This window comes from Zootoca vivipara, chromosome 7 (genome assembly GCF_965207765.1).
Source record: "Zootoca vivipara chromosome 7, rZooViv2.hap1.1, whole genome shotgun sequence".
In the NCBI taxonomy this organism is placed as follows: Eukaryota; Metazoa; Chordata; class Lepidosauria; order Squamata; family Lacertidae; genus Zootoca; species Zootoca vivipara.
Window position 1 is genome coordinate 28,271,499 of NC_142590.1, and position 26,171 is coordinate 28,297,669.

A 26,171-nucleotide genomic window follows, 5' to 3' on the forward strand; every position below is an offset into this window, starting at 1 on the left:
CTTTCAAACTGCTAGGTGGGCAGGAGCTGGGACCGAGCAACGGGAGCTCACCCCGTCACAGGGATTCGAACCGCCGACCTTCTGATCAGCAAGCCCTAGGTTCTGTGGTTTAACCCACAGCGCCACCTGGGTCCCTCCCTTTTTGTTTTTTAAACAAATGCAAAAACCATTAAACCCTTATTCAGCAGTACATCTAATGACTATTCTACCAGGAGAAAAGTCTTATGAGACTTGAGTTAAATTGTTCGGAAGGCCACACTGGCCTCCATAATAAACTCAAGTTCAATTGCCTCGTTCTGAATTAAAATGATGGCTTTTGGTTGTTGTATTTATAATTAACTTGAGGACCTTTTTCTCCATGTTTGCTGAATGTGTGGAAGGAGCAGGATCACACCATTAATCCTACCCCTTTAATGTTAATGCACTTGCTGACCGCGCGCCCCCCCCGGCAGCCATGCTTCTAATGCTTTTAGTCCGAATGGAGACCTATGCACATAATGTTGAACTCCTCCACTCTACAATTACTAGAGTGGTTTATCAATCAACCCCTCTTTCCAGGGAACTCTGGGAATTGTAGTTCTGTGAGGGGAATAGGGTTCTCCTAACAACACTCAGCACCCTAAACAAGTTACAGTTCCTAGGATTCTTTGGAGGAAGCTGTGACTGTTAAAGTGGTATAGTGCTTTAAAGGTATAGTGCAGATGGGGGCGTAGATTGAAGAAGTATCTATCAAACATCATGCTTTGAAACCACAGTTTACAAAGACAGAGGCATTGTGGGTAAAATATGTCACAGAGCAAATCAACGGGGTTATTTCATCAGTAGGGACTGGCTGAGAAAGAACGCATGTGGTAAGGAGGAGGAAGATAGAATTGTGTCGTAAATTCTTGGCTGCACTTGAAGGAAATTTGGGGAGCTTCAGGAGAGATGTTTGGGCAGAGGGGAGGAAACAGAATCATGTGTGAGGGAAATAAAAAACAAGGTCTGTTTGCAATTTCTACCTATCATATATGCAACATTACTATTTTCTCACATACATCCCTATCAAAGGAAACATTGATTTCCCTTCCCCCGCTGTGATGCCTAATAGCTCTGAAAATGATTCTCTGAATATGTTGGAAGGAAGATCTTTGTTTTCCTTGCACGTCATGCAGAAGAACAGAGAGGGCCCGGATAAAGATTTGTCAAGAAAGTGAAGCGATTTGCCATAGAGACACAAAAGCAAAACACACAAACATGACTTCATTGCCATTAAACTTTTCCTTATGAACATATGCTGCACAATGCATAGGCGCTCAAATGTAAACATTTCAACAGAGTAAGAGGTGGTGGTGGGGAACCCCTGAAAAGTGGTTATAAATTACCATAATTACTACAGACAGAAATGGATTCATAATCCTATTGTATGTGCATAATTTTACTCACACCAGGAATCTTTCCAATGCCATTGGAAAAGATGGTTGCACTTAAGTTCCCTAGAAATCAATGGGACAAGAACACAGTGAAGCACTTAACAGCCAGTCTTGCCTAATTCTTCCCAGGTTGTGCCCAGTGGATCAACATGTAGAATTTAATAGGGCTGGAAAGCAGCTGAAGTTCCTCTGCTCCAAAGCAGCTTGTTTGATCTGGATAATGAATGTGTCTGAGACCTAGCTCACATTTTCTCCACTCTAGAAGTCTTACGCATGTAGCAGGGCCAGAGTGAACATCTCCACTGGGCGCATGCCCTCAAGTGCACATACCTGATCTCATAATTCTCCCACCTCAAAATAAATAAATAAATAAATAAATAGAAATAAATAGAAGGATCATGGCAGTCAGATGCACCACACCTACACTTATCTGTGTCAACACTGCCTGTTCAATCTACGCATGACATAATATGCATAATGGTGGAGGCACACGCAAACATACAGACCACCATAATAGTGTGTGTGTGTGTGTGTGTCTTTGGAAACTAGCTTTGGCTGAATCAGACTGTTGGTCTGTCTAGCTCAGAATTTTCTATGCTGACTGGCAGTGACTCCCCAGAGATGCATAGATGACTCCTTCCCAATCCTACCTGCAGGAATGGCTCACCTGGTGGGAAAGAGCCACAGTGCATTGTTGCCACTTATTGGGAGTCGGCAACCTAAGGCCCCTAAGGGGTTGTTTAACCGGCTCATGGACTCCCACCGCCCACTTAGTTGGCTCCCATGCGCCGCGCTAAACAGGTGTGGAACAGAGCAGGGACCGCCTTCCGTGGCGTTGGCCAGCTTCCCATTGGCTGCAGGAAGGAGCGCTGGAAATAGTGTTTGCGTGTGTATGTGTGTGCGCACTCTGGCCCACTGCGGCATCTGCAGGACCGCCGTGAACCATCCCAAGCCACAAAAACTTTGCCGACTCCTGGTCTGGAGCCTTCGTTATACATCTTTAGGCACCAGTTCCTCTTCAACCAGGTTTTGGGCTGATTAATATTCTGTGGCCTTTTAAATGTGTTTGTGGGAGGGTGTGTGGTTGTTGTTTTGGTTCTTTTTGTGCTTTTATCTTGCATTTTTATCTGCCCAGAGATCTTTGGATATAAACATTTAATAAACAACAACAAGAACAGCAACAAAAGAGGCAGGTTGGCGGCAAGGTCAGGGTTGCACAGATGCATAGCAGTCCCACCTCTGAATTTATCCAGCCTTGACTTCACCACTATCTCACCCCTCTCTTTGTCTCTCCCACTAAGGGGCACCCAGGTAACACCACCACTTTTGGGGGGTTCACCCCTCTGCCTAAGCCACTTCCTCCTACTTTGAGTTGCCAGGGATTGAACCTGGCTCGTTTTGCATGCAAGACATGGACAACGGACGTGGATCCTGTAGGCCCATATGGTTGCAAAGAGACTTATATTTCAAGGTTTGAAAGACCAATGCCCACCATCCTAGTACTCAGTTGTCTGAATATCTTACAGCCTCCCCACTTTTAAACACATGACCTAGAATGATTAATCTCGTTTAGATACCTTTTTGGACAAACAAACTGCATATATTAATGAACATGTTTAAGTTAAGATTGAAGGAATATTCTTATTGTTAATGTCAGCTAGCAATGATTTTATCTCCCCATATTTCCTTCTGTTATGTCTGAATAATAACAATAATAACAACAACAACAACAATAATAATAATAATAGTTCAACTAAGCAACTAAGCTATGGGCTTCAATCCAATTTGTGGCTAGGCTAAATCACTTATCCTGCAGCAGTGTACAACTATCCAATTTAGTTTGCAAGAAGAAATATTTTACTGTGCAACTTTATCCCTTCCTGTAAACTGATGCCTCACAAACAGGGGACAGTGCCGCAAATGCTCACACAGCATCCTTAACAAAGCATTCATGGCATGTCCACCCCACCTTTCTCTAAAATACGGAGGGAAATAACCTTATTTTATTTTCCAGCTGATGCTTGTTAGGCTAAGTAGGCAGCTAGAACTCTGCAAGGAAAACAGCTAGTGGAAAGAGGGTTAAATGCCATTTCTGAAGTTAGGCATCATTGCTGAAATTGCTTCTCCACTGTCTTATTCAAAAAAATTTTTTTTAAAAAAAATCCTTCCAGTAGCACCTTAGAGACTAACTAAGTTTGTCATTGGTATGAGCTTTTGTGTCCATGCATACTTCTTCAGATACACTGAAACAGGTTTGGATGCACACGAAAGCTCATACCAATGACAAACTTAGTTTGTCTGGATGGCGCTGTGGGTTAAACCACAGAGCCTAGGGCTTGCCGATCAGAAGGTTGGCAGTTCAAATCCCCATGAGAGGGTGAGCTCCCGTTGTTCAGTTCCTGCACCTGCCAACCTAGCAGTTTGAAAGCATGTCAAAGTGCAAGTAGATAAATACCGGTAGATACCGCTCTGGCGGGAAGGTAAAAGGCATTTCTGTGTGCTGCTGTGGTTCACCAGAAGCGGCTTAGTCATGCTGGCCACATGACCTGGAAGCTGTACGCCGACTCCCTCAGCGAGATGAACGCCGCAACCCCAGAGTCATCTGCAACTGGACCTAACAGTCAGGGGTCCCTTTACCTTTACTTTAAGGTGCTACTGGAAGGATTTTTTTAAAAAAATTTGTTTCAAGTACAGCAGACCAACATGGCTACCTACCTGTCTTATTCAAATATAACATGTAGAATGACATGGTTTAAAAATCTACGCTCCTGCCCCAAAACCAGCCATAGTTTGATAGATAGTAGAGAGACAACGATAATAAATATATTCCTGAAAGCTCTGCAGGATTATGCTTTGTTCTTCCAGATTCAGTTACAGCAGCTCTTCAATGAGAGGTAACCAGCACAGAGCGAAGCTTCTAATTTCTCCTTCTTCAACCTTGAAAGTATTGCGGGATATCACCTGACCATTAAAATAGTGAGGAGGAACTTGTTAAGAACTCCTGCCTGGCTATATATTTATGGACTTTATGCATACTTTTATGATAGCACTAACATTCCCTGAAGGGATTATTAAGTTGTTAGACAAATTAAAATTAAATAAGAAGGAAAGGTGCACTTGAACTAAAAACTGTTTAAGCATGCCTAAAGGCAAGGACCAGAGCGAGCAGCAGGAATTTCTCCTCCCGCATGTCTCCCACAGCTCTTTGGCAGCTTCAGTGGTTCCTTCTTCTGCCAACTTCCGTTTCAGAAGACTTTAGTGAGGGCATTGCGAATAGCAGAATTGTAAGCTGACCATTTGTTTATTTCTCTGTGAAGGTTTTCTGTACCACTAACATTAAAGGGGTGGGGGGAGGATTATGGCTGTGATGAACAGCATAAAACCAACACTGAAATGATATTCAGAAAACAAGTGTGAAACACATACCCCCCCCCCCCCGAAGTTCAGATTTATACATTGGCAAAACTGGATCAGCCCTCAGGGAGAGGAAGAGGAAGGAGGAGGAGGAGGAGGAGGAGGAGGAGGAGGAGGAGGAGGAGGAGGAGGAGGAGGAGGAGGAGGAGAGGAGTTTGGATTTGATATCCCACTTTATCACTACCCTAAGGAGTCTCAAAGTGGCTAACATTCTCCTTTCCCTTCCTCTCCCAAAACAAACACTCTGTGAGGTGAGTGGGGCTGAGAGACTTCAAAGAAGTGTGACTAGCCCAAGGTCACCCAGCAGCTGCATGTGGAGGAGCAGAGATGCGAACCCGGTTCCCCAGATTATGAGTCTACCGCTCTTAACCACTACACCATACTGGCTCACACTGGGAGGGCCTGGGTGAACAGGTGAGTTCTAAGCAGGTGCTTAAATGCCATTATGAAAGGTCCCTTCATTGGGAGAACCTGGAAAATGCCATGTTCCACCACACTCAAGGCCCTGGCCTTGGTAGAAATAAGACAAACCTCAGAAGCGTATGACACTACTGAGAGTGTCTCTCTCAAGGATCAAAGTGCCCAGGCAGTGGGAACCAAGGTGACCTGGTCCCAAGTTGTTCAGTGCTTCATGTGCTCATAATATACTGTAGCGCCAATGTCACTTATTTTTAAGGACATTCTCTGATAAAATTATTCTTTGTCATTCTCAGCCATCACATTACTTTAGAACGCTGCGACTTTTCTGATTTCAAACCATCATGCCCTATCAACCTATGGAATAAGCACCATAGCTTAAGAATGTTGCTCATTTTTCAGCAATTTTTATGCAGCAAACTTAAATCTAGGTAAGCCACCTGCAAAAGCAACCTAAGCACCCGGCTCTCCTTGCACATCAACATTTGACGCTGATATTTGTTTGTTTTTTCCTGCTCATGCATAGGGACAAGGTCATAACGTCTGAAGCTAGCACTTATTAGAAGTCAGGTATATTTTTCAAACTCTTCCTGTGAAATTTATTTAATATCCCACCTTGAAATGTCTATAAATATTTATTGGGGGGTGGGTTTCCTCCTTATGGTGTGCTCTTCCATCTCCCATTCCCCTTAAGAGTTTAGTAGCATCTGGAGTCACTGTATGGTGATCAATGATTTGAACTATTCAGTGTTCAGCCATTGATCACACAAAAGACAAATGTATCTCATTGGCAAGCTAGTTGGTGAAGTTGCATCCCCGCAACCACCCAACATACAATAAGGATCGGGGAAAGTATGGAAAAGGGTATGGAAGAGGGCTCAATTCAGTCAAAGCAGTATCATTTGCATTGTGATGATTTTCTTAATGCTACATTACTAAGTCTTCACACGTATGAAGCTAAAAGCCACACTTAGTTCCTAGAAGAAGAAAGTATGGTCCTACTCCTAATAATAGTTACAAACCTTTCAGGATGGTTAGGATTATTTTACTGCGGGTAATTCACTTTGCAAATTGTAAAGTGCACTATCAATGTTATTGGAATCATATTCATTTACGGGTATTACATGGATGTACATAATCATTTCTATGTAGCAGTTCTTTAAAGTCAAGTCTCTTAGCATCATTTTTATAATGTCATCATACATTATTTTCAACTTATTTGAGAGTTGTTTTTATATCTATTTAAAACCCCCAACTATAAATAGCTACAGTGGGGTTTGTTCTAGTTCCATCATCCCCTTTGTTTCTCCAGCACACAAAGCTCGCCACTGGTATGAGTTCAGCACCATTTTGGAGCAGACTCTTGTAGAATGAGTTGGCAATGACAGCCCCATTTAGGTTCAAACAGGTGATGGGGTTTGAGCCAGATGGGGTTGTCCAAGACAGGAAATAAGGGCATCTGAAAGCCCTACTTTCTTTGTGCAGATTCTGAGCCTGCAAGTTATTCATTATATCTTGCTGCAGATCTTAAAGCACTTTAAATAAAGTTGAGAGCTTTACACCTATACTATAAGTCTTCACTCCAAGAGTGTCACTGGGTCTGAAATCCTGGAGGGCCTCTGCCAGTCAGTGTAGACTTTCCTGAGCTAGATGGAGAAACAATCTGACTCTGTAGAAGGCAGTATCTTATGATGTAATAGGCATGTCCTTCCCTGTTGCTTGCTACCAGTTCCAAGTACACATGATACAGTACATCATGAATACATGAGAATGGTTTTGCCATCCATAAAACAGCAAGCTCTGCTAATAATCCCTTAGTTTGTATTCTGGATTTTGACCTAAGTTTTTTTTAAGTAGTGTTAGAAGCTTCTGAGTTGAATTTGAAATTGCCAAATTACTTATTTTAATTTCTCCCAGTTAAACAAACCAGCTATTCCCTCCCTTTATTATACACCCACTAAAATATAATTGCCAAGAAACAGGAGGATGTGTTGCAAAAGCTGGACTCATTCAGCTACAAGACAAGAAATATCCACAATCCACACTGATACATTAGGTGCATGTTTGTAAGCTTATTCACACAGCAGCAACCAGATATTAGCAGGCCTGGTCTTTGGAGCCTTCTGGGACCATTTAAGCCAGAAGAATAAAGGTAAGAGGAAAACAATGCTAAATATAAAAGGTAGGCATTAAGAGTCTCGATTTTTGCTCCTTTATGAAGGTGCAAGCAGCTGAGTTTCAAGACAAAGATTAATCCTCTCCCTCTCTTTAGAAAAGTAAATCCTCAGAATTGTGGTGTTGATGATCCTTGAAATTATTAAAGTGGAAAAGAAATTTTAAACTTAATAGATTTTGCCATTATGGAAAATGCTAGCAGTTTAAAATCAGCTTGGAAAATAGAACTAGGCAAATCCGTTTTGTTTTGTTTGTTCCTGTGCTCAGGCAAGATAAGACTTTTATGCTCATATGCAACTCAATTCATTGCAATTTGACACAAAGTCTGGGCATCCAGAGTTTGAATTAAGACAGGCACTGTACTCAGTTTAGTCAGCTCGATTGGGTAGTCTTTAAGTTCCTTGTATTTCTGATATTCAGAGGTGAGTGCTGCTGCTTATGTATGTAAATGGCAACCAAAATGATCAAGGGGCCGGAGAAACTCTCCTTTGAGGAAATGGAACCTGAAACCTTGGCATTATCACCAATACACGCTAACCAACTGAGCTATCTATGCACTGCTATAATGTTTGGTGCTTTTTTTTAGTTTGGAGTCGAGTGTGGTGCTGATAATGCCAGGGTTGGGCAGGTTTGATCCCTGTTTGAGGATGCATATTCTTGCATTGCAGGCGGTTGGACTTGGTGATCCTCAGGATCCCTTTCAACTCTACAATTCTATGATCCTCTGATGTATAAATCAGGCCTGATGTGGAGAAAGTGGATAGAGAGAAGTCTCTCTCTCTCTCTCTCTCTCTCTCTCTCTCTCTCTCTCTCTCTCTCTCTCTCTCTCTCTCTCACACACACACACACACACACACACACACACACACCTAGAACTCAGGAGCGTCCAAATAACACGACTACTGAAAAGATTCAGGACCAACAAAACAAAGTACTTCTTCACATGGCATATACCGTAGTTAAACTGTGGAATTTGCTCCAACAAGAGGTAGTGATGGTGATCAACTTAAAGGTAAAGGGTAAAGGGACCCCTGACCATTAGGTCCAGTTGTGACCAACTCTGGGGTTGCGGCGCTCATCTCGCTCTTATGGCCGAGGGAGCCGGAGTACAAGCTTCCATGTCATGTGGCCAGCATGACAAAGCCACTTCTGGCGAACCAGAGCAGCGCATGGAAACGCCGTTTACCTTCCCGCCGGGAAGGTACTTGCATTTTGACATGCTTTTGAACTGCTAGGTTGGCAGGAACTGGGATCGAGCAATGGGAGCTCACCCCGTTGCAGGGATTCGAACCGCTGACCTTCTGATCGGCAAGCCCTAGGCTCTGTGGTTTAACCCACAGTGCCACCCGCGTCCCGCTGATCAACTTAGATGGCTTTAAAAGATGATTTGACAAATTCATGGATGTAAAGGCTATCAATGGCAACTATCCACAATGGCTGCATTCTACCGCTACTGTTGGAGGCTGCTTGCTTCTGAATGCTAGTTGCTGGAAAGCATAGGGTGGGAGAGTGCTGTTGCACTTAAGTCCTGCTCATGGGCTTCCTATGCACACCCAGTTCGCCACTACTATGAGAAAAGGAGGCCGGACTAGATGGGCCACTGCCCTGATCCAGCAGGTTCTTCTAACAATCTTATGTTCTTATTCTCGTGCAAGAGGGAAGTATCAGCAGACTTGGAAAGCTTCCCAGATTTGTAGAAATATGAAGGTTCTTTAGGCGGAAGGGGGGGGGAACCTAAGGAAGGTAGGATTCCAAAAACAACATAATGAGGCAGTATCTCGGAGGAAGGCATGGCTAGCTGATTGGAATATTGAACAGGAGTCCTCCATGTGGCAACATTTTGTTGCAGGTACTGCTGTATGAAATAGGTTTGGAGTTTGACTTAAAAACAAACTGGAATCCACTATAAAAATGCAGTGCTCAAGTGATGTCAGCTCAAGAGACTTGGGTTTCAAATGAGGATACAAGCATAACAATAGGCTGCCTTAGGAATTTCCCCCAACATCTCTGTTATATGTGAACACCAGAGACATTTCCCCAAGCACTTGTTTTGCAGCCACCTTGGAATAGTTTGCATATGGTATGTAAGCAGGAGACTTTTGTATTTAAATGCTAAACACTGACGTGTATGGATAACCACCAGCCACCATAAACTTTACCCGAGTTCCTCCTTTGTGATGCCCTTGTTTCTATTGATCTTTATTGACAGTATGCAACCGTCCCATTTTGATTGTCTTGTCTTGTTGTTGTTTTTTGTTAATTATATGGCCTTTTGCTTTTGATGTGCCCAAGAGTTTCCTTTGATATTCTAGGCTGTCCCGAGTGCACAGGCAGTTGCTTGATAACAGCCATATTTTTAGAGGTGCCAACACAAACAATCTGAGCAATATAAAAAAATTCCTTCAGTAGCACCTTAAAGACCAACTAAGTTTATATTTTGGTATGAGCTTTCGTGTGCATGCACACTTCTTCAGTATCTGAAGAAGTGTGCATGCACACGAAAGCTCATACCAAAATATAAACTTAGTTGGTCTTTAAGGTGCTACTGAAGGAATTTTTTTATTTTGCTTCGACTCAGACCAACACGGCTACCTACCTGTAATCTGAGCAATGTTTGTGTCCAGGAATGGAATCTTCCATGGGATAGCAAGGGACCCTGGAAAGTACCTTTGGGTCACATAGTGCTGTTAGTTTGAAGGGCTCACAAGCTTAACTGCCTTGAAACAGTAACCACAAAGCAGCACAGAGGGTACCTCTTTGCATTTTTTGGCCTGTGTATCATTCCCACCCACCCCACCCTATCTATCTAAACAATCTATCTAGGTAGATTAACAACTCACAGGTCTGATGAACTGGGCTCCTGTCCACACACACACACACACACACACAAGTGTGTGCCATGTTTGCCGTAAAATGGAACTTGCTCCTTTGTGGATATTTTGTGTCTCAAATAAGAAAATAGTAACAACACATGTGTTAAATTGTAGCTGATAATTGCAACAATTTCTTGCATTCTTTTTGCCCTCTGCTACATTTTCCTGATGTTTTCAGATCTTTCCAAAGCCACACATTTCCTTTGTACGTGTGTGTGTGTGTGTGTGTGTGTGTGTGTGCGTTTGTTGTTAGCTCCCTGTTCTCCAACGTTGTGCCCTTATGTTTTTATAACACAGAAACTGAAGCACATCTTTCCCCAGGACATTTATGGGAAGAGGCCACAAAGAGCACTTATCTTATCTTATCTTACCCTCTTTTGCAGTTTACTTCCTGTTCCTTTTGGAGTCAATGCCAACCTAGGCTTTCGGCATGAAAGTCTGAAGTAGGATTTTAAGTGCAATTGATTGAACTTGCTAAAGTAACAACAACAACAACAACCTCCAATACGGTACTTCCTGTGGTTGGGAACCCTGATAAAACAAGGTTTGTGCTAATGGGAAGGACTGCAAGTATGCTCAGCCAAACACAGCTTGATTCCCTCCTCAGATTTTCACACTGAATCTGGGAAGCTCCGAAGTGGAGCCAATACATGCAAGCAGTGCTATTTTTCTAGAAAAAGAGGTGCTGGAGATCACCACGAACCTCTCCCTTGTTCTCTTAGAACGGCAATGGCACCCACCTCAGAGGTGCCAGAGCTGAGCTCTGGTGATCTTCGGCTGAAAAAAAAAGAGCCCTTCATGAGGATATTAGGGGAGGGGATTGCACGCACACTCAGCCCCTCCCACAAACTTTTGGACACCCCTTCCACTCACTCACCCTGAAATGCCTCAACAGAGTTCCTTAGTTCAGTCAAATGAACCTCAGCACGAATACTTGGTCCCTCTGATTTTCTTGGGAATTTATTCAAGCCATGAGATTTCCTACATTGTAGGCACCGCTGCCATTATGTGCCACAGCTGCCATGATCCCAACACCTCCAGATAATGCCACTAACGTTGCTATAATCAAATACTATTATATGCCCTATGCTTCTCTGAACAAGATTGGGAAAATTCAGCAGAGCAAAACAATCCATAATATTTTTCAGATACAGTTTAATCAATGCTGAATGAATCACAGAAGCATAGAACTGGAAAACTGGAAGGGATCATGAAGGTCATCTAGTCCAATGCGCTCCCCAATTCAGGAATCTCAACTAAAGCATCCAGGACAGATAGCATGGAGAGGAAGGGAGAGGGAAATGTTTCTTTCAATTAAATGTAATTGTTACAGTTGCTTAGTAGAGCCATGAAACTTCCGGGCAACAATGAGTGGCATCATTGATCACAAAGGTCAATGAAGGGTTGTTGTTGTTTTTAATCTGTTAACTGCTTTTTAATATGCTTATCATGATTATCATTTCAAAGACTAATGTTTGTGAACATTTTACAACATTTTGTAAGGGGCGTTATGAAAATAAGGCCTTAACTATTAAATTTGGCAAGCAAAATTTATATACTGTTTCTGCTGCTTGCTAAAAACTTTTTTTAAAAAAATATCAACAAGCCAATCCAAATGTATTTGATTACTGTATAAGATTGTTGATTTTAGATGTATATTACTATTTTATATTGTTTTATGTACACTGCTTATATACACTGTTGTGAGGTAGATGGGTATAGGATCATACCAGTTTCCATTAATTTGAAAATGCCTCCTCTGAAAGACTGATTAAAATGCCATTTACATTTGAGTTGTAATCAGGTCATTTGACCTCCTTCTTCCATAACACTAAATAGGTTTTAAGATTCTGTTTTTAACCTTCAAGATGCTGCTAATATGTGACCTTACCATTTACTATCTTACATTGGGTTGTTCTTCTTTTTATTTTTATTATGTATTTTCGTGGTTTTATCTTGTGAACTGCCCTGAGACCTGTGGGTATAGGTTGGTATACAAATTTAATTAATAATAATAATTACAAAACTAACTTTTGTCCTTTATTCATATTTTGCTTCCTTTTTCAGTAAGCTGTGTACTGACTTTCCCATTCGATTTTCTAAATATTTCCTTCTTTCCTTGGATAACAGACTAAACAGAATGCTTCATTTTAAAAACAGAAGCAAAAGTATTACTTTCCATAACTGTAATTTTTTTAACCTCTAATATTATTGCAATATTCTTACTATAGAGCTTTCTCTGGTGTGCTTTGTGAGTTTGTCAGGGACTCTAGGCTTCTGGTTTTTTTTGTTTCATGGTCATCAAGATTTTCCTTAGCATCTAAAGCATTCCCCAATTTGTTATGATCACAGCAAATTAAAAAGAAAAGAACAGGAATTACACGTAATTTAGTGGGACCACAATGGGAAGGAACAACTTGAAATTTTTCATCTGCACCAATTTACTAACCAAGTATTTACAGCCAAGATGCCTATCTGAAGCTTGGTGTTTTTGTAACCCAGACTTCCAAGGAATGCAAGGAGAGCCTATTACAGCACTTTGTCAGAAAGGGAAATATATATATATATAGGGCAATACATCAGCAAGATAAGGATCTCACATTAAGATGACCTTTATGTGTGAAAAGCAGCTTTTCTTGCAACCATCTGCCAAACCTGCTTTGACCTGCCACAGGTCCCAAGGCTATGCAGATATGATGTATTAGTTTCTTTCTTCTCTCAAGCAATTCTCAGAGTTAGTGCAATCGACTTGTATATTGCCACCTGCAAAGCTGGCTTTTTTTTGGGGGGGTGAGATCTGACAAGGGCAACCCCCCCCAAAAGCAAGACCATTCTGTGTATGTTTACTCAGAAGTAGGCTCTACTGAGTTCAGTGGGGCTTATTACCAAGCGATTACATATTATTTATAGTTATTTTTTTTAATTCTGCACTTCCATAAAGGAGACCAGGACAACATGTTTGTGTCCCCTCCCCCTTTTCACCCTAAAACATCCCTGTGAGGCATGGAAGGCTGACAGATAGTGAATGGATCAAGGTTACCTTGTCGTAAGCTTTGTAGCTGCAAACTTGCTTTCCTTGGTTTAACCATGCATACACGGCATATGACATGTGTCCATCCCTTTGATGAGACTTGATCTCCCTTCTTTCCATAGGTAATGGAAACAGAAAGTAAAGCTCTCCCACCAGTCCTACAAGCTCCTTAAAGCACCTTCCCGCTCCAGGAATCCTGGGAGCTCTTGTTTATCCTTCACACAGCTACAATTCCCAGTAACACACTACAGTTCCCAGGATTTGCAGGGGGAGGGATGTGTTGCTTTAAATGTGCGGTGTGTATGCAGACAAAGTCCTATACTGTCTATGATTTACTTTCTTTCTTCTGTCTGATCTAAAGCCACAAATGCAGTATATGGCCTTGGGAAAACTACCCATCTTGCCTATAAAATAATCCCTTTGAACACCACCAATATTCTGTCAGAACTGAGCTAGACTTGGTAAATAAATTAAACACAGGGGTGTATATCTATATATATCTATATAGGCATTTGAAAAATGTTGCCAATGAGGCCCACCAAAGGGCCTTTGAGGAGTGGCTAAATGCAGGCTCTAGGCACAAGGCATGTCAGACCTCTCTCACTCCCCAAGCCAACACCATCTCAGACCTGTCACTCCTCTGTTAATGTGCTTGTCTTGAATGGGGGAGGAGGAGGGAGAGAGAGGGGTGGCAGTAAGGACTGGGATAGTGCTTTTCTTCTTGAACACAAAAGGAGGCTGCCCACCTGCCTGCATAAACCCCTGACTGATGGTTTTTTAAAAAATGACCAGGCAGACAGAAGGAAGCTGAGGAATATTTACTAATAAAACAGTCTTTGTTTGCCAAAGAAAATGCAAATATGGGGGGTAAATTAGAACACTCTGGCTCTCACACACATACACACTGGACCTTATTTAAGAGCCAATTCCACAAGGACATTGCATCAGTAGGGTATATACTAAGAAGGGTTAATTCAGGCTATTGCTTCTTAGGTTTCTTTTCCATCCAGGGCAGGCTTCTCCAACCTGCTGTGCTTCAGATGTCATTGAATTCCCATCATCTCTGACCATTGACCATGCTAGCTCAGGCTGATGGAGTTGTTGTCCAATATGGGCCACAGCTAGACTGAATGGGAAATATTCTTATTTAGCCTGCCACCTACAAACCATCTTTCTGATATGCTTATGTTGGTGCGTGTTGCCTTGTGCAATCAGAGCACACAGTGCGGCATTCAGACAATGGTATTTTTCTATATTATATCTGCTTTGGGATGAAAGAAAGTGGTTTTATAAATGGTTCCCTGGTGAAAAATAGGCAAATGGAGGCAGCAGCTGTAAGAGGCAGATGGGGCATACATTATACAACTTAAAACCATTTCTGAAGCAGATCTGAAAAAAGTATTCCAAAACAGCAACTAGGATTGCATGCATTCTGAACTCATAGGTTCAGACATTTCCACTTAGAGGATCATTTATGTCTTACTTCGGTACAAAAGAGTACAGTTAATAATGGATTCTCTTGCAAATTGTGTCACGGAAATAGGTGCCTTTGTTCATCTTTGATCTTTAAAATGGCAAGCTATTTTTAGGAACTACACTGTAAAAAGCCATTTAACATTTTGGATGTGGCTGCACAGTTAATACTTACTACAACTGGAGACCTATAGCGACAAGCTTTGCCTTCTGGCTGACATCTAGTTTGCTACATGAAGGATGTTCCTTAAGAGCATTGGGGGGCATGGATAAGCATTTCACCATCTGAGCCTCCACCTGATGTTTAGTGATATATAACCTAGGTTTCACTAGACACAGGGAACATCAGGCCTGAGCTTTCATAAGCCTGGTCTCTATAGACCAGACCCTCCAAGTGTCCCTCTTTTCCAAGGACAGTCCTGGATTTACAGAAGCCATTCCAATTCCTGATTTGATCCTGGAATGTGCCGCTTTTCCTTAGGACGTCCCTATTTTCACTGGAGAAATATGGGAGGGTATGGAGGATGCCTTTATTTTCATTGGAGAAATGTTGGAGGGTATGGAGTTATGCAACCCCTGAGCTAAGGGGATAAGTAACTATACAACCTTTAGAAGACATCTAAAGGCAGCCCTGTATAGGGAAGTTTGTTTTTTCAATGTTTAATGCTTTTATATATGTTGGAAGCCACCCAGAGTGGCTGGGGCAACCCAGTCTGATGGGCAGGGCATAAATAACAAAAAAATATCATTATTATCATGGAATAGCATGTTGCTACTTTCATCGGGGAAATGTTGGAGGGTGTTAGAGCAGCCTTCCCCCACCTCATATACTCCTGTGTTTTGGACTACAATAGCCGTGCTGCTTGGGGTGAGTGTTTTTTCCATTCAGGTCTTGCTTGTGGGCTTCCCTTGGGAATCTGGTTGGCCACTGTGAGAACAGGATGCTGGACAAAATGAGCCACTGGCCTGACCTCAAAGGCTCTTTTTATGGTCTTATGATGGGAAATCCTAGAATAACTTTTTTTAAAAAGGCCAGTCCCTACTATAGATTTGTTAAGCAGAATAACAGCATTTTCTTTCCCTTCAATGTTTTTAATGTTTTTTACTAAAAAAAATTGCTGTTGAGAAGGAAAGATGTGGGGTGAGGGAGGGAACAGGGAGAAAGGATAGATGGACACAGCTTCATTACATTTTGTGTTAACAAAACAAAACAAAACATCCCCTGACATTGAAAATAACAGCATTTCACTATTTGACATAACTGTAACATGTGGATAAGGGTAAATATCCTGGCTCTTTGGATACTGTGGGAATTTCGTTTTTTAGGCATGTATTCAATTTTCCTGCAGTACTCCTGCACAGTGGTATAACACCCCCCCCCAATGTATAAGACAACTCCTATTTTTTTGGACCGCAACAAAAAAAAATGGGGGGGGGAATTGCATTGCCAAGGCCACCAATTGTTTGCACACTCACTGCCAAAAGCACACCTGCCCACTCGACATTGCCGCTGCCGTAAATCGACCGCCCAAGTGCCGCAGTCACAGCCAATCATCATCAGGCCTTGCCGCAGCCACCAATTACACGCCCAATCACTGCTGCCAATCTCCTGCTGGCTGCTGCTACCAAGCCCCCCTCCCCCGCTGCTATCTGTGTATAAGATGACCCACAATTTTGGCCTATTATTTCTATTAAATAAATATTATCTTATACACAGAAAAATATGGTACCTTGGTTCTCAAACTTAATCCGTTCCAGACGTCTGTTTGGCACCCGAAAACCAAGGCACGGCTTCTGATTGGCTGCAGGCACTCAAGCAGATGCCGCATCCAACGTTCGGCTTCCGAAAAATGTTTGCAAACCAGAACACTTACTTCTAGGTTTGCGGCATTCGGGAGCCGATTTGTTCGGGAGCCAAGCCATTTGGGAACCAAGGTACCGCTGTAATCCTCTATCTCCTAATTAACTTCTAGGATACTAGTTGAAATATGACATTTAATATATGAGTTGTAGAAAAAAAAGCATGTTCTCTATTACGTGATGTCTTTTAAAGACATCTTTGGAGGTCTTTAAGCAGAGGCTTGACAGGCATATGTCAAGAATGCTTTGATGGTGTTTCCTGCTTGGCAGGGGGTTGGACTGGATGGCCCTTGTGGTCTCTTCCAACTCTATGATTCTATGATTCTACATGTTCCTATGATGCATTACGTATTTTGTAGTAAGGCATCTGGGAAAAAATATGAGAACTTTGCACCCCTAATTTAAAACTGAGAACCCCTAAGACCCCTGAAAACCATTCTGCTTTGCATGTACATGGTCCCAATTCCCAGCATCTCAGGATAGGGAAGACCCCCGTCTGAAATTCTGGAGAGTCTGTGTAAGCAACAATCAGTCAGTTGGTCAGTGTAGACAAGACTGAGCTAGATGGAGCAATGGTATGACTCGATATAAGCTAGTATCCTATCATGTCTAGTTCTTCCCTCTCAGCAAGAAAACCACTGCAGGGGTTCTCCACAAATCCTGGTGCAGCTGTACATCAACAAATGTCCAAGCTCTGGTTACATCTATACAGGTGAATTTGTAGGCATCTCAGTTCCACTTTTGCTGTCTGTATTTCCAGCATGCCATGTGCACCAGCATTCTGGACTGCCCTGGTTGTGACAACCTTTTCTCGTCCTTCCAGTTTTGCACCACAGAGCTAAAGCAGAAGCCCAGGGAACCCCCAGGGGAGGGGCTAAACCTATGGCACCATCCCCTTGGAAGTGTTCCAGCCGAAATCCTATTGGAAAGGATGGGAGCTACATCTTATATTCAGTGGGTGCTGTGCAGGAGGAATCCTTCCTGGGGAATCATACTCCAGGCTATCCAAAAGGTTAAAAAGACCTGCGGTAATTATCCTGTATTTACTATAGGAATAATCATACAGGGATATATATATATATATATATATATATATATATATATATATATATATATATATATGTTTTGGATGGAGTGCATTTTGCTGCAGGCATGTTTCTAACAGTCCATCTGAATATTTTATTTGCCTCATGATCCTACTTCCCTACATCTGGCCATCATGCTGCTTTCTCATTTTTCCTCGTATTGCAATATAAAATCTGGCAGGGCTTTTGGTTCTCTCGCAGCTCATTAACACTGTGTCCACATCATCAGCTTTTTCAGGGCCCCAGCCATTCGCGTCTATGCAGTTAATGCTTTTCTCCCCAGAATCTAATATCTCTTTGAGAGCACTGGAAAGATGAAAGGCATCAAAAGTCTTGGAATGCATTGTACTTTTCAGTGGTGGACTGTGCCTGTCTGTTCTTTTCCGTGTGCGCGATGAATAGCTTGTTGTAGTTTTGTTCAACAACAAAGCGATAGGTAAGGGAGACATTTCCCTGCCTAAATGACTAATGTGCATGTTAAGCGTTCTGGAAAAGGAACTTTTTGCAGTCTTCTTTAAAAGATAGGCAGAGGTGGTCTCAGGTGGGGATGTTGTTGTGGGAGAAGTTTCTAAGAGGGGGCTATTACTGCAAAGTCATTAAGGCTGTCGTGGTACCAAGAATCAGGCTGGAAGCTCTTGTAGAATGGCTCCAACACTGTTATCCAAGTTGCCTAAAGCAAGGAATGCAGCCAAATAAAAGGGATGTCAGAAACCAAAACCAGAGATGTTGGGAACTAACCAAAATTTGCCTGGATGGCAAGCATGGATCTTTAGGTGACAGGAACAGGCACCCTCCCTTTCAGCATTAAGGACAGACATGAGCTTCTCTCTACTAGCTCATACTATTTCGAAGGGCATAGATCCAATAGGCATGTCACTGCGTGCATTGTCGAGAGATCCCTATCAGCATTTGAAAATGGTATGCACCACAACAGATCCAAGCAATAATGGTTTTAATGACACCCCTGACTCAGACAGTACCCTGCCTGGCACTGGGATAACCGCGTTGGGCTGGATGTGAGCAGACTGATCCACAAAACACCTAGCAGACATGTTCAGTGGGATGCAGAGGACTCCACCTTTGCCATACCCTATGGCTACAAGAGAGCAATATTTATAGGGTATTTAGATCACCTGATTTGCAGCAAATGTTCCTAAATGTAGTGACACCAGTCACTGGCTCATAGCAGGCTGTGAGGTTGCTACTGGTAGAAGCGGAATGAAATATTTCCCTGCTCCATTGTTTTTGAATGTTGTAGATTTCCCCTAAAATATCTATACTACCTAGTGTCAGAGACAGGACACTGGGGTAGATGGCACACCATTCTGATCCAGACACCTCTGCTTATTATTTCCATTTATGTCCTGTCTAAAGCTGCAGCTCTACAAGCTAATTTTAATTTTATATCAGTTGGCAATTTATTGCCTGCTATTTAACAGATCTTCTATAATCCAATTACAGTAAGAAATCAAAATACCAATAGAATTGTAGCAATAACAGTAAAACACTGCAGCAGGGACCGATTAAAACCAAGAAGCAGCAAACAAAAAACGGCAACATCATAATAAGGCAGTATGAAAAGGAAAGTATTAACTGTTCATTTAAACAGCTCCCTAGCTCCTATATCTGCCACAGACAACTTGGTAACCTAGGGGCTACCACCGAATAGGACCATTTGATGGGATTGCCAGGAGAGTTTCATCTCCAGAACTCATCTCTAGAACTTCCATCTCTAGAACTCAAGGAGCAAGAAAACAGATCCATATGAAAACAAACCCAGAAGACTAGTGTCACATGCCCACCCAACACTAATCTGCCCTTGTTATAGCTAATGGTGCCGGCATGCACATTGACCTGGTCTAGCCAAGGTGGTGCCTTCTAGACGTTGCTGAACAACAACTGCCATCATCCCTGGTCATTGGCCATGCTGGCTGGGACTGATGGAAGTTGGAACATTTGGAGGGGAGCACTTTAGCCACTCCTCGCTTAGACACCGTACCTATCTAACCTACTGTTTTGTTCTTGCTGTGATAGCATTTCATCCACTGTAGCCAAAGTTCTGGTTTTACACACTGTTCCGCCATGCTGAAAGCACCTTGTCTAAGTATTGAGCATAAGATGTGGGTGGAACTCCCCGTGAAGTTCACAACCAGAAGTAAAACTAGCAGAAGCTTTGAACAACTGTTTCAAAATAATCACAAATATGCTTTCAAATGAATGACGCTGAAAGAAATAAGGGAGCTGGTTTTCCCCCTCCCCATACCTGCCATTGATGTTCCTCAAAACAGAATTCAACACTGATTAAGAATACATATTAAAGCCTCTTTGAAGAAAGGGTTAATAACATAACATTCTGAAGGCAGCATGGTGTCCCATGGATTCTCAATAATGAAAATTCAAATGTTCATTTTATTTTATTTTTTCAAAAAACACACCAGCCTTTCTGTGTCCCTTTCCCAAGCTAAACCAAGATAATTGGTTTTTTGGGGGCTAATTTCTGCAGCGCTTTAATAACACCTCCTGCTAGACGTCTCATGTAAACTCAGCAAGAGGAAGTGTCCAGAGTAATAGAAAGACTTCTGCTCATTTTAAAGCTCAAATTCATACTTTTCTGAACAAAGGAGATCCCCGCTGTTTGAGTTTGGCAACTGCCAGGCCAACTGCATTGGGGAAGATTGGATTATGAGGGAGGGCTGGCTGTGCAGTAAAGTCTCCCTTCTCCAGCTGGATTTTTATGTAAATTCCACTACAGCCCTTGCTTTTTGGAGATAATGGAATGGATACAAAACACTTAGCAGTTTTCAAGTCAGCAAAATAATGAAGAGGGCAGGCGGTTAGCTGATTTAATACATTTTTTTTTATTTAAAAAAACATTTGGTCACTTGTGTGACTAAGGATTTCTATGTTACAATGACTTTCTCTGGTGCATGGGATTTTGATGTAACACTTCAGTCAAAGAGCTCACAGCTCTCTAAGTTATTAGTGATGTGCGAACATCCCCTATCAAGAGCTTTTCATGTATTAAACTCCAGTAAGCTGCATAATTTGCCTAGCACTTCCTTGAAGGAATGGAGTCAACACTCCACAAAGGATATCACTACTCAGTTGCTTGTAGGAAAAATAAATCCTTAACTTTACAGCTTAAACTTCACTGGGATAAGAAATACATGATTGGATAACTGGATTCAAAGAGCTAAAAGGATCCACAGTGGCCCTGGGGAACAACTGGGCACAGAATCCATCTGAAATGTGGATTATCTCCATTGTGGTTATACTGCTATGAGGGTAGAGAAACAGAACATTTTGGAGCATCAACATTTTTTATCTTAACTGTAACATTGTGCGTTCTTTCACATTACATAGTGATCAACCCTACACTACCACCAAGGACACACTTAGAGAACAGGACTTTAAAAAACCCTGTTTGTAGCATTCACACTTGACTTTTTTTGTACACTTGAAAAAATATGCATGGGTGTACACCTAAAACACACATGTATAACATGTGAAGCAAACCACAGATTACAAGGAATCATTTGAGTATTCTTTTCTAAGTTTCTTATGTTGAGAGTCAAAATACTGGTTTAGAAGACAAGGAGTTCCACGTGAAGCTAGCTGACCTGTTTCATTGAATTCAATGGGAACTAAGTTCAACTAACAATGTGAATCCAACTCAATCATTTTATCAGTGGTGGCTGGTGACCACTGAGCCTGGTGGAGCAGAAAGCAGGGCGGCCAATAACAAGCAGAGCCAACTAAGTCTAGTTTTGCCCCCATCCTCCTCCTCTTGTGTTTTACAAGGGCAACAGCAAGACTAAGGAGAAGGAAGCTGACAGGCAGTGCCACCCCAGGACCAGATGTAAGGAAGAAAGCAGGTGGTTGAGGGCAAACTGAGCTTAGTGGGCCTGTGTCCCATTCACCCTCATTGACCAGCCTTCACTGAATTTGACTGAAGTAGTGAGCCATCAGGTTGGAGATGAGTCTCTAATCCAGGCTTCCTCAAACTCAGCCCTCCAGATGTTTTTGGCCTACAACTCCCATGATCCCTAGCTAGCAGGACCAGTGGTCAGGGATGATGGGAATTGTAGTCTCGAAACATCTGGAGGGCCGAGTTTAAGGAAACCTGCTCTAAGCAATCTGTGGGTCCACCTAAACTCACAACAGATGATGATAGATTGATGATAGATAGATAGATAGATAGATAGATGATAGATAGATAGATAGATAGATAGATAGATAGATAGATAGATAGATAGATAGCCGGGCACACAGATAGATCTGGAGAGACTCAAGATCTCGGCCTCAGATATAGATAGAATGAAGTCATAATGCAAGACATCTGGTCACCTCATCTATTGAGTTTGGCAGCTGAATCCTAAACACATTTACTTAGAAGCAAATCCAACAAATTTAAACGGCATTTATGTCTGATTAACAGCTGAGCATGATTTCCTAGATGTAAGTCCCATTGAACTGAGGTCATCATGATTTCTTAGATGGAAATCCCACTGAGTTCAATGGGGTTTACTCCCAACTAAGTGTTTCAGAATTGCAGCGCGAGACTGGGAACAAGTCCAATTGAGTTCAATGGGGCTTCTTTCTGAGTAGATCCATATTGCTTTACTCTGCCAGTGTGCTTAAGATCACAAGCAGAGAACAAGAGTGCAAGACTGCAGACATCAGATCTAGATAGAATGAAATTGCAATGCAAGGCACCTGGTCTTCATAGATCAAAAGGAATTGTCAAGTTGTGAACAGCCAAGGAGCTGTGCCTCTCCAACTGTTACGGTTTATTATGATGATTTATGAGGCCAAAAGGGGAATGTATGAATGAAAGTTTACAAGTTATGTTGTTTAGTGAAGTAAAATGCTTGAAAGCTGAAAATGTCAATTTGTGGACCACAGCTTTTAAAAGTTGTTTAGATCAGATGCCTGCAAAAAGTTAGTTCCATATTGTATCATTTAAGAATAAAATGTAATAGGGTTATTTGAAACGAACAAACAAAAAATGAATGAAAACATTTGCGAACAAATGGGATATATAACTCCAGAAACACTTGGCATCTCTCCTCTAAATGGAGAAGCTGTTTTTTCTCCACCAAAGCCATTGTTTCAGCTTTACTTCATACTTAGTGCTCTTCTGTTTTCCAAATATTTCATTGTTTTTCCTGTTGAGATTATGTACTGTTTCTCAAGTAACCGAGTGTTACATCCTTTCAAATGTGGGGCAGGGAACCCCTGGGCCATGGGCCAGATCCGGCCATGGCCTGATCTCATCCAATCTGTAGCATCTTTCTTGGCAGTAGAAGAGGCAACTACGGTATGCACCATCAGGGGTGGTGCTGACTGGGGGAGGGGGCAGTGGGGAGGAATGGAAAAGAAAAGGAGCAGCCGTGAGTGGCAAGTGATGTATTGGCAGAAGTCCAGGGGCAAAGCATGATGAGGTGAACCAGGGCGTGTGCGAAGGAGTGGACAGCTGGATGAGGAAAAGGAGTGCACAAACCCAAAGCTTATCACGAGCAGCACAGTGCTTTGTAAGCTCGGACAATCAACTGATTGTCACCACTTCCAAAGCCTAGTGCACTGTGCTTTGACGACCCCAACCAGAAATTGATTTTCAGCAGTTGCAGTCAATGGTGCCTGAAGATCCCCTTTTGGCCCAGCCCTGTCAGAAGGAAGGAAGGAAGGAAGGAAGGAAGGAAGGAAGGAAGGAAGGAAGGAAGGAAGGAAGGAAGGAAGGAAGGAGAGGATGGCAGAAAGGGGGAGATCCTGCTTACTTCTGACTCTAGCTCTGCCCACCATCAGCTCTGGCTCCCACTTGGCTTTTCCTCACAGAAAACCGGTCATAGAGTTATAGAATTGTAGAGTTGGAAGGTACCCCGAGAGCCATCTAGTCCAACCACATGCACTGCTTTAAACATTTAACAGCAAGGTGTGGCATTCTAAGTATCTCTTAACCTTTCATTGGGAAGGAAGAGGACATACATATGTGGCTCCAACTACAACCAGAGCAGTGCATGCTCTATACAATACTGCAGTGTTGAAAATGTCACTGCAACATCATCTCTTCCACCCAGAAGCGCCACCTTCTCTGGAGGATTGAAGGGGCCAACGCGCAACACCACACAATGTCCTGACGTCACACTCGCAATACCGCATGGTGTCCTGACATTGCAATGGGGCCCTCTGAACACTCAGGGGGGGAGCCCCTTCCAAAAAGTTTGGGGAGGCACAGTGCCTCGGTCCCCAGGAGCTGGCACCCTTGCTTTCACCACAAGCAGGGGCAACATGCACATATTATGGGTAATAATAGTGTCTTTGCTTGCATTGCTCTGTAATCTTTCATATACACAGGGGTGGCATAGTAATAGTAGTACTAATACCGTAGTAATAGTAATAGTAATAATAGTCGCAATCAGAAGAACAGAAACAATTCTAGCTGAATTTTAAATCTATGAAAGCTAGCACACCAAACTCCAGCTATGTGACATGCACAGCTCTGCTTATTCAAGATTTTCCTTGGCTCAGGGTGGATTTTTCAGGATCACTTTCTTCCTAAAGTGATCCTAAATGCAAACACACACACACATACCCTGCTAGCCACTCTTATAGTGCTTAGAGCATGATTTTTAAAGAATCGCCTCTATCCTAAGCTACCCATTAGTCTTTTACCTTGTGTTCACAATCAGATGGGCTAAGAGGATGTTACAAACATGCATCTGAAGGCAGCTACCAAAACACACAGTTGAGCCTACCCCACAGAGATGTAGATCACCTGGAGTTGTGGCCACTCCACTTCATGTGGCAGTTATTTATTTACATCTCTTTCCCACCTTTTCATCCAGGAAGCTCAAGCTGGCATTCAGGGCTCTCCCCTTCCTCATTTTAATCCACACAACAACCCTATGTTCCCACTCCTGCTACAATCAGCTCCCCTCCCTGCTAGTCTCCCAGCAGAACCCAAAGATATATGAAGATGACGGAGCCTCAGATTGCTTGGGAAGGACTGGGGGGGCAGGGCTTAGGGAGCTGTGGGAAGGTGGGGACTTCCAGTCCTCACAACTGTCTCATAGTAGCAATCTCTAGGACAGGCATAGGCAAACCTGACCCTCCAGGTGTTTGGGGACTACAAGTCCCATCATCCCTGACCACTGGTCCTGCTAGCTAGGGATCATGGGAGTTGTAGTCCCAAAACATCTGGAAGGCTGAGTTTGCCTATGCCTGTTCTAGGAGGACCTGTTGTGCTCATTAGGCCTGGCCTCCTGGGCTGTCTTGTTTCTTTGAATAAAGAGTGTGAGTTGTTGCGGACCTGCTCCTGGCATCTATTCCTGTCAACTGCATTGCTTTCTCCAGTAATGCACTTTCTCTCTCCCTTTCTCAAGCCTCCCCTACTCCAAAAACAGAAACAGCAAAAACCTAGCCCCAAACCCTTCCAACAACTTCTTGAAAACTTTGCACCCCCTTTTCACTGGAAGTTTGTAGCAAAGCAGGCAGGGAAGCCAACCGTGAGATGCCACCAAAGAAAATGATGCACTGTATGTTTTGTGCAAATTCTATTAAAATACAGAAGCATCTGACTTCTGTTTGCTAACTATAGTATAATACAAATTAGCTGGCAGGCTGTATGAGTGCTATACCCTGCTTTCATGCCAGCATTACTTAGTCCCAGCGTATTAATGAGCAAATGCAAAGATTTGAACAATCAGCATTTCGGTATTTGCATGCAAACTCTCATGCTGCGTAATTATACACAGACCTGGCACTCACATTAATTAGAGCTGATTTCTTTGTGACTGCAAACTGGTCATATCCTTAGCCGTTGCCATCATATGAAGTCATCAGCCTACATTCAATGTGACACTTTATGTCCCCAGCATTCTTAGCAATGCTAATAGGAAACAACTGTAAATAAGGCGATATTTTACAGAACAAGCTGAAGCTGGCTGTTGGTGGTGCAGTTGCTGTTGCTTGGTTGTGTGTGTGTGTTAATTTGATGCTGCTTTGTGTTGCAGAGAAAGAAACAAGCTATTTCTGTGTGTTTGCTTTGTAATTATCTGAAATAACAATGTAAACAAATTACTATACATTGTTCCAATGGATACCCGTCTACATCTGATTACAGATTACACAAAACTTGCTGCAAAAAAGAAGCGACTACAATGGAATGTTTATTTGGTGCTAACATACAATTAGTCTCTGACAATTTCAATGTTAATTAGATCTCTCTCTCTCTCTCTCTCTCTCTCTCTCTCTCTCTCTCTCTCTCTCTCTCTCTCTCTCTCTCATTCTCTCCCAATCCCCACCTTTCTGTTCCTACCAAATAGCTTTCCTTTTCTAAAAGCACATCTCCCACAATTCAACCACAAAGAGTTTGGGTTGGCGGAGCAAACAGATTGCTGCTTCATTTGACTAAGATATCGGGCCAGAGAAC

At 42.5% G+C, this 26,171-nt stretch overlaps 1 protein-coding gene and 1 long non-coding RNA gene across 4 annotated transcripts in view; one reads left to right on the plus strand and one right to left on the minus strand.

The window, feature by feature from the left end:
- ADGRL2 (adhesion G protein-coupled receptor L2) overlaps positions 1-26,171 on the minus strand; it is a 548,846-nt gene that overhangs the window by 254,839 nt on the left and 267,836 nt on the right. The window lies entirely within an intron of this gene.
- Positions 1-26,171, plus strand: part of LOC118088973 (uncharacterized) — a 58,073-nt gene that overhangs the window by 12,237 nt on the left and 19,665 nt on the right. For both annotated transcript variants that reach the window (XR_015950995.1, XR_009557882.2), the window contains exon 3: positions 10,675-10,835. This is a non-coding gene — a long non-coding RNA (uncharacterized LOC118088973). The remainder of the gene's footprint in view (positions 1-10,674; positions 10,836-26,171) is intronic.